The following is a 10106-nucleotide window of genomic DNA, read 5'->3' on the forward strand; positions in this document are numbered from 1 at the left end:
CTTACCTTCCCAGCTTCAAGTGTTTGGAGGGCCTCGTGTGATTTGTGCCCATATGCGTTTTCTTATGTGTTTTTTCCCATTTCTTTGCAGCCTCTTCTGCTCTTTGACCACTACCACCACCACCACCACCACCACCACCACCACCACCACCAAGTCTGTTTGTACCATTAGGTAAGTGTTTGGAGGGCCTCGTGTGATTTGTGCCCATATGCGTTTTCTTATGTGTTTTTTCCCATTTCTTTGCAGCCTCTTCTGCTCTTTGACCACTACCACCACCACCACCACCACCACCACCAAGTCTGTTTGTGCCATTAGGTAAGTGTTTGGAGGGCCTCGTGTGATTTGTGCCCATATGCGTTTTCTTATGTGTTTTTTCCCATTTCTTTGCAGCCTCTTCTGCTCTTTTGCCACTACCACCACCACCACCACCACCACCACCAAGTCTGTTTGTGCCATTAGGTAAGTGTTTGGAGGGCCTCGTGTGATTTGTGCCCATATGCGTTTTCTTATGTGTTTTTTCCCATTTCTTTGCAGCCTCTTCTGCTCTTTGACCCCTACCACCACCACCAACACCACCAAGTCTGTTTGTGCCATTAGGTAAGTGTTTGGAGGGCCTCGTGTCATTTGTGCCCATATGCGTTTTCTTATGTGTTTTTTCCCATTTCTTTGCAGCCTCTTCTGCTCTTTTGCCACTACCACCACCACCACCACCGTGTTTGTGCCATTAGGTAAGTGTGTTCTGTAACTGTTCACTAATTATACTGTATATGAAGAGCAATCTGCAAATCATGTTTTTTTCTGTTTTCTCTTTTGTCATTTCAGATTTAGGAGTTTGGGGCTCTTTGCTGCTGCTGGACAGCCAGATTCTCTGCCCACCTCGTGCTCCCATGGCCCCACCCACTGGAAGGCTGAGGAGAAGGGGCAGGGTGGCCAGGGTGGCCATGGGGGGCAGGGTGGCCAGGGTGGCCAGGGGGGGCAGGGTGGGCAGATCGTCTGGCTCTGGTGTGAGGGAGGCTCCAGCTGTATCCATGAGGGAGTCCACCATCCCCATCCCGGAGGAGGAAGCCGGGGGAGGTGGTAACACACCAAGTGGACAAGCTGGCTCTTCTGACAGTAGTCCTGGAGAGGGTCCGTCCACCAGAGTCAGCTTGTCCACATTATCCCGGCTTCCCCGTTTCACCCACAATCAGTGCTGTGCCCTGGTCCAGGCCTATATGGCCAGATATCAGGCGATACATGGGACCAGGGCCGCGGTTAGCTCTGTAACCGAGAAGCACAAATTGTGGGATGAAATCAGGGATGCTGTAAATGCACTGGGTGAAGCACCTTTCCACCGTGACAGTGTGCGGAAGAAGGTCACCGACATCTGTGCGTCCGTTCGGAAGAAGCTAATTGCATGGGCTGCGGAGGGTCTTTATGACCGACAAGGTCGGCTGGATGAACGTGCACGAAGTTCTCTCTGGGATTATCAATTACCTTTCTTGCAGATCATAGGACCAGATACCATCTTTCCCAGAGAGGACTTAGATTCGGATGCTTTGCACCGAGGTAGGATATTATCTTGGATGTCAATTGTGTGAGTTGTTTTGAAAAGATGAACTACTATCCTATGTGTGACATGAATAGAATTTGATACTTGCCCTTCCAATTGTCCTTTTTTTGTTTTCCCCAACCTGCAATTTGTTCATCTGTAGCACGGATCTCAGCCCCTCCACAGCCCATGCAGCTTGGCGACCCAGACGGACTCACAGGTGTTGACATCAGTGCTGACCCTCCTCCTGGTAGGTCCCATATCATACTGTGCCAAACAATGTAGATGTATATTTTATTCTTTCCAAGATACCTCATATTGCTATGTCCTTTACAGAAGATCCGCAGCAGGGAACACACCCAGTGCAGCAAGGCCTGGAGGAAGGTGTTGGTATGTCTAGCAAAATAATATTTTTTTTTGAATCTTATTAACCCCATTAACACACATGTTTTTTCTTATGAAAGAGTGTTGCCTTTTAGATGTTTACCCTGCAAAACACCGTTGACAGCATTAATGGGTGCCGTCATTAGTAGGCAGACCAAGCCTTCTTAACCTTTGGGAGGGTTTAGCAAGTATCCTATGAGCCCAGGAAAGCACTTTTGAATGTTTGGCCTCAATGCTTCATTCCTGAAGCTAGGAGGGCAATCTGGCCATAATCATTACTGCCTAAGGTTATGTACTAAACATGTTTTATTTTTATTTTTTTTTTCAAAGAACATCAGGCCCCTCTTGACGTAGCAGCTGGAGTTGGATCAGGAGCTGGCGACGATTCTGCATCCAGTGCTGTGGTATGTGATATAAGGGAACAAGGTGCACATGTAACATTTCAATGGTAGTAATGATTTTGGGCTAGATGTGGCTTACATTGTGTGTGTTAAATTAGTGCTATGACATTCTGACGATGCACCAGCACAACAAGAGTTCTATCTTGAACATCAGGGAATTATGTTATAATTTGGTGTGCCACTAATGTTCCAAAAACATCCAGGACCTTTAAAGTCCGGCCAGTCTTTGATTTTCCAGGTCCAAATTCATGTGTATCGCTTGGTTGGGTTGTCCTGTAGCCGATTGATGGCAAGATTTTAGACAACATACGTAGATGTAGAAAGTCACTGGTGTAGTAACAGATTTACCAAAAGCATAAACAACCTACCACACCAGGGTTAATTGGGAACACCTTCATGTCGAAACTTTTTTGCCTTTGTCATATTAGTCCTACCAATATAATATGTACCCATTATCAGAAGTGTTGCTAGCTTGGATAATATTACAATGAACAAGTACTTATTAGAAGCACATCAAACTTTTCAACGTTCTGCTTGGGGTGTTAAGTTGTCAAACTAATCTGAACTATTTAGTCATGATGTTTGATAATGATTTGGTCTATTTCTTCTGCTTTCAGGTAGCCTTCGATGCAGAGGGATTGTCACCTACCCAACCTCGTCCATCTATGCTGGATGTAGCCGAGAGGCTGCTTGATGAGTATCGGATCCAAAATGAGTTAAGTAGGCGTACTCAGCAATCTACTGAGGTAGTACATCTGCTCGGGCTCATACAGGAATCTGTAGCAACAATGGTACAGGTTCAACAGGATATGCGTAACAGCTTGGTAAGTTTAGCAGACCAGCATCAACGGGATCGGCAAAGTGTTGACACTCAGGTGCTGGCCACACGCCAATGCCTGTTTGGATCTGAAGATGCCCCATTGGCAGAGCCCTCCCAAACATCTCACTCACCTGCCACTGCAGGTTGTGGTAGTGGGAGGGTAATGCCAGTGTTGGCCACTTGTCAGGCAGCTGGGGATGGGACAATTCCTCCTGTAGCCACTCCTAGCACTTCACACTCCGTTCGGACTCCCACACCCCTCAATGAGCAATCCTCCTGCACAACCTCATTGCGCACTGGTTCCACGATGCCCCTTCCATATGACTACACTCCCTACACACCTTTAGAATTTCACTCCTACCCAGGCCATCACCCTTTGTCAACAGCCCCACATGCCATTTCCCCCCGCACCGTGGACCACAACAACCAATCAACCACCACTCCCCACACATCTTCACAACCCTTGCACCACCAGCAGCATCAAATAGCCTCGGGGCAGCAGCTAACAAATTTGATGGTAATGGCACACGTTCCCCAAATTCTTAGGCTGAGCACAGAGCAAATTGGACTATTGGCACAAGATCTTCAGTCTGGGACATTTCCAGGCTTCACCACCCTGCATCAGCAGCAGCCTCATACACAAGATCTGATCATAATGGGCCACTATACCACAACTCTAAGGCTAACCCCAGAGCAGATGGGACTATTGGCCCACCATTTGATGGCAGGAATCTTTCCAGTGTTCACCACACTGCTTCAGTCACCACCACCAATACCACCACCACCAACTTAATTTGATATTTTTTTATTTATTTGTGCTAGTTTTGTTAATGATTGTTACATTGGCCAATTTGTGGGGCCATTTTTTTGTTTAATTTGAGGGTGGCACAATATGATTTATTATATTGTTTTTTTTTGGTGATGCAATTAAATTTTATGCAAAATGATTAGTTTGTGTTTGATCTTTGGTTTTTTATGAGTGTTGGTGGCCAAGTAATGGCCCTGGTTAATGTAGGCATTTATACACACGTGCTTCTCTATCTCCAAACATATGATTTCATTTAAATTTGGAAAACTCAATGTTCACATAATGACCCAAGAAAAGGTCTCCCTTCAAATGTAGCTTCAAAACAAGTCTCAAGGATAACATAAACCAAAGCCAACATACTAATAATTACAGACCACACCACTCGACTAAGCAAATACAACACAAAAGACACTCGATGTGTACACCAAAAAGAAAACTTTGGTAATAAAAGAAACTCTTTTTAATAACACATGTAGGTGTCTACCAACTGTAGCGTACAAAAAATATATTATTAAAATATATAATAGAATGAACAAAATTTCAAATGTAACATTTGTGTTGCAACGAGCAACATACTTTTTTTTTATTTTCTTTTTATTAAAAATTTTTTTTTTCCAAAATTTTTGTTTTTTTTTCCAAAAAAGGGTTTTTTGTTAAACATTTTTTTTATTTTTTTTCCCAAAAAAAGGTTTTTTTTGTAAACATTTTTTTTATTTTTTTTCCCAAAAAAGGTTTTTTTTTGTAAACATTTTTTTATTTTTTTTCCCAAAAAAAGGTTTTTTTTGTAAACATTTTTTATTTCATTTTTTCCCAAAAAAAGTGTTTTTTGTTAAACATTTTTTTTATTTTTTTTCCCAAAAAAAGGGTTTTTTGTTAAACATTTTTTTTATTTTTTTTCCCAAAAAAGGGTTTTTTGTTAAACATTTTTTTTATTTTTTTTCCCAAAAAAAGGTTTTTTTGTTAAACATTTTTTTTATTTTTTTTCCCAAAAAAAGGGTTTTTTTGTAAACATTTTTTTTATTTTTTTTCCCAAAAAAAGGGTTTTTTTGTAAACATTTTTTTTCCCCAAAAAAGGGTTTTTTACCTAAACATTTTTTAAAATTTTTGTTTAAAATATTTTTTCGTTTATTTTTTTTTTTTTTTTGGAACGAACGAGTCAAAGGCGTGACATTCCGCACAAATGGCTCCTTAGGGTCCGGATCCACCCCACACAGCTGCTCCAATAACATGATGCGTTCTCCACACCATTTTAAATACGCCAGCATTACCTCGCTGGTGAGGTGGGTGTGCCCTGAGTAGAAAAAGACATGACAATTAGTTTTATGCAAAATGATCCTAACAAGGATTGTAATTAATGTGCCTCAACAAATATGCTTAGCAGTCTATTGGTTGGTTTTTATGAACACTCTGAAGCAAATATGCTAAATTGCTGTTGTAAACCTTGAACTCAAACTTTCAACTCTAATTGTTCAAAAGGTTACATAAGATGGCTTGGAATGTTAGTAGCAGTTCCACCAAAGCTAAGTAAAAGGCTTTTCTGCATGTAAACACAAGCAATCATTTTGAAGAATGTAAGGTGTTTTGGGTTCAATTGGTCAACACGATACATGTGCACACATTTATCTCTATCACCATTGGAATCTGTGGAGCGTTCTCTCTCCCTCTTACTGTCTATAGATTGAACCTGACACATAGTAGAGACTCACCCTTAGGAATTTTGAGGGACAGTTCTGGACGGAGCAGATGTGTCTGCTCCCCTGATCTCCTTTCCGCCATCCCAGCTGTGTTAAGAGAGAAGAAAAAGTTTCTCAACAAATGGACTCACGCTAACTGTAGGTTACGCAGTCATGAAAACGCTCTAACACCCACTCATTACCCCTCCACACTTCCCTGAAAGTTTTATTTAGACATTGATACGGTGGTGATGCAGATTTGTACAGTGCAAGCGTCATTCTTCTGGGTGAAGCTTGTAGCGTTAAGGATACGTACTCCCTGCTTTTGTGCTGATTGTGTTTCTCTGATGTTTTTTGTGCCTCAGCCCTGCCTGTTCTAAGTGTTGGAAACATATCATTTTTGGAGGGCTGCGGAAAACTAATCAGGTTAGACTTACACTCTCTAGGTTTTTGGGGACGAGAGAAATAACAATCCTCCTTTTTACATGGCCCCTGTACACACCTCTAGGCACCTCCCTCCTGTTGGTTGACCCCACAGCAGGCAGCTTGCTATGGAGGCACATGAGATGAAGCCAAGCACCCTGTGCCTGTTCAGGCACTAGGCTGTGAGCCAGCCTTGCCCCCCTCCCTTCCGATGGTCTCAATGATTAGGAGTGACAGCATCAGGAGGCAATATTGGCATGCTGTCACCTCAGTTAAGGAGGAGGGGGAGTCTGTTCCAGACAAGTATTTGTGCAAAATTTTAGAAAGTAAGAAAATGGTCCCAGTAAGTCTTAGGGGGAATATGCACACCTATCACTTGGAATACTAATGCATAGAATGCATTCACATAAAGAACCTGCTGCCTTTAGAACAACTTGAAGCCTGATCGGGGACATACACAGTTAGCATTTCTCCACTTACTAAGTAGACACATTACTGCAAAAGCACACAACTTACCATCATCACGTTTTTTTTGGCCCCCCGAACAGGATGGGCTTGCTGGCTCAGGAGAAACTGCACAAAAAGAACACAAATTGTGAACTGGAATGTGGTACATTACCGAGGAAGAGTATTTATGAAAGATTGATAAACACACATTTTCAGTGTTGACTAAATCAGGACATGAGTAAATTACAATGTCCCCAAAAAATGTACAAGTACAAAGCACACCATTTCCAATGTAGAGAAACTAACACCAATTTAGAATAGGGTGGCTTGAGAAAACTTAAAAAATATAACATGTCCTGTAATGCTCCCCAAAACCACCTTTCAAACATGAAGGTTAAGCAAGAGTGTTTCATGACCAACCTTCCTGTCACATATAGCAAAACTACACTTGCTTTGACTCCAACTTAGATTATCCTAGATACACATCATCCTAGCACACACAATACATGTGAGAATCTAATTTTAGGTACTTACAGACTAGTTCAGGGGAGACACTAACATCATCTGCCTCCACCCCTGGAGTGGGGGAGGATGGGGGAGACCCTTCATGGGGGGATGGTGTCCCTTCATGGGGGGATGGTGTCGTATCTCCTAGAAACACAAAGACACGGATACAATCCTTGAACAAAAGCTATTTGATAAAGGCACACAGAAAGTAGTCTGGAAACATTGAAGGTAGTAGTTACAGTGGACTGGGTAAGCAGCGGCCCCTCTTCCCCAGTCCTCCACAACAAACATCCTCAATGTCAGCTGCTACAAAACCCCAATGTCAAAATATATATATTACAGCCCTTATATTTCCCAGGACACATTGAACACACAAACACATGTAGAATACTTACTTCCCATTTGAGGAGAGCCCAGGTCCTCATCAGAGTCTGACCAATTGGCCTCTTCTTGGGCAACAGTGTGTTCCTGGCCCGGATCCAGGCGACTTGGCCCTGCCTGAGGCTCCTCTCTTGCTGAAGTTACATCAACCACAAAAGAAAACAAAACAAACAATCATTCCTCCAAGTTCGACCTAATACACAACACAACAGCACATCCACATTACTTACACTGGGCCTGAGAAGTCTGAGGCTCAAGATCCTCATCACTGGTTTCTAAAAAAATAAACAAAAAATAAACAACAAAAATAATACATTATATATTATTTATGGACACAAATAGGCAGTAACCTCTCATCATGCTAGCACCATACTCAATGCCCCTACAATTCAGAACATAGAAGTGCACTTACACCAATGAGATGCATTGAGCATGTTTTAAAACAGGAGGGCACCATGCAAATTAAACGGTCGCCTAAGGCCTCGCACCTGCAGGGGCCTTGCAGCCAGTGGCGGAGCACCAACATTTCGAAGGGCGCAGTCAGGGAAATCGCCCAAGTCAAAGATTGCTTTCAATCCTCGGATCTAAAATAGGCAGCAGTGTGCTGCAGTCCCTTCACTGCGTCTGCCAGGTGTCTGTTGTCCGCTGACACTTACTCCTCCTTCTCTGACTGGGGATTGGCCGTCTGATCATGTTATCCTAAGATGTTGAGGAATCGGTAGGTGTGTACCTGCACCAGTAGGAAGTTACTGCCTGGTCAACTCACTCTGCTATCATCGGTTGTTGCTCTGGGAGGAGAGCTCCGCCCTGGACCCGGAACATACAGGTAACCAGGCCCAGACTTGATATTTTGCAGGCTGCTCATAGATTTGTGGTGTCTACTATGCAAAGGGGTGAGTAGCCCCAGGGAATTTGGAAGAGTCCGAAAATGGTTGGTGGAGGAGGAGAAGAAGGCCCTGGGTGGCTGGGGGACAAGGAGAGGGCCCCTGGGTGTTTTCTAGAGGAGGAAAGACCCCCCAATGACGCCAGAGTCAGTTGCCAGGGAAGAGTGTGGAGCTGAGCAAGTCCTGCATATCTGACATGAAAGCCAAACATGGTGGAGATGGAGCCCTCTGCCCTACACAATGACAGCACCCGAGGTGGAAGGTGAGGGGTAGCGGGTCTTTGACATTATAGAGCATATGGACTCTGTCCATTATTGTTAGTTTGGTTTGGAGTTGTCCTTTAGATGTTTAACTCTGTTGTTTTTGCCCCCGAGCTGTGAGGGACTGAGGTATGACAGCCCACTATGCTGGGACTTATAGTGCCCTAGAATGTGGAGGACTGAGGAATCCTTAGTCCCTAACAGAGGGCACTACAAGTCTTAGCATAGCAGGCAGTAGTTCCTTAGTCCCCTACAGAGAGCAGTACAAGTCCAAGCAGGTAGTCTTCTGCGTTGGGACTTGTTGTGCCCTTGACTGTGGTGGACTGAGGAAGGGAAGTGTAAGGGGGTCTCTGTAAGCTCAGATGTATGGGGGAGCTTTGGTGACCACAGAGTTCCCTTTTACACCAGAGTCCCCAGCTTTCCCACTCAAATAATGGTTCCCTGAACTCTCCTTACATCAGAGACTTCACACTTCCCTCTTACAGTGTAGTAAGTCTGGAGACTCCAATGTAAAGGGGGCTCTGTGAAATGTGATTAGAGATTAGACATTTCTACAATGTACATTTTTCTACTTACGATCCACAATTTGTAGCAGCTCAAATGGCTCACTGCCTCTGAAGGCATAGTTCAATGTGGCAGTCCTCCTCCTCCCCTTCTTCACCAAAAGTACAAAAGGGTGTCGCCCGTCCGCTTTTGCTAGAAGCAGAAGAGAAAAAATAAACATTAAAAAAAATCATGTACATAGTAGTATTAAAGGTTGTGAAGAGACACTTGATGGAGGTAGGAAAGGTAGGAGCGAGAGGGAGGGGAGGGGGGGGGGGGTTGTTGGTATTTGTGTTGTTGCATACCCAAACACATGTCCACCTACCCACAAAATTATAACCTATCTGGTCACATGTCATGTATATTTTTACTTACCGGAGATTTGCTCCACAGCCTTTTTCAGGAGCCTGGGTGAGCGCCTTTTGGCATCACTCCAGGCCCGCTGAAGATCCACCACTAAAGGCAGGAAGTGAAATCTCCGCAGCAGCCTCATCCGGAGACGACACATCATCTTGTACTTTTGGTGAAGATGCATGTTCACCTGATCATACCCCCAGAGGAGGAGGAGCTGTGGAAAGAGCAATGTATGTTTGAGTCCAAGTATGTCCAAAAAAGTACAGTCTTACAAAAACATGCTAGGTCGTCTTTGAGATTTTGTAGAACAAAGAATCCCATTTCTGGTGATACATAGACATCGATGTCCAAATCTACCTCCATGACATAGGTTGCCCCAACTGGTGATTTCCTCTACATGATCTAGACATTTTGACAATTGTCCTTTCATTACACACCCAGGGCCGCCATCAGGGGGGGACAGCCAATACACATGTAGGGGGCCAGAGTGCCTGTAGGGGCCCCTGACCCACCATCCATGAAGTGTGCAGGAGACAGTAGCCAGTTGACACATAAGGCAGGAGAAGCGCCGAAGGATAAATGCATAGTAAGCACACTAAACTAGCTGGAAGGCCTGGGACTCAGGAGATGTTAGGAGGAAGGGACTTAAGAGCCTTTCAGCTACTCATTGGCTGAGGAGGTAACAGGAGG

The sequence above is a fragment of the Pelophylax lessonae genome, assembly GCF_965119305.1.
Source record: "Pelophylax lessonae genome assembly, chromosome: 4".
In the NCBI taxonomy this organism is placed as follows: Eukaryota; Metazoa; Chordata; class Amphibia; order Anura; family Ranidae; genus Pelophylax; species Pelophylax lessonae.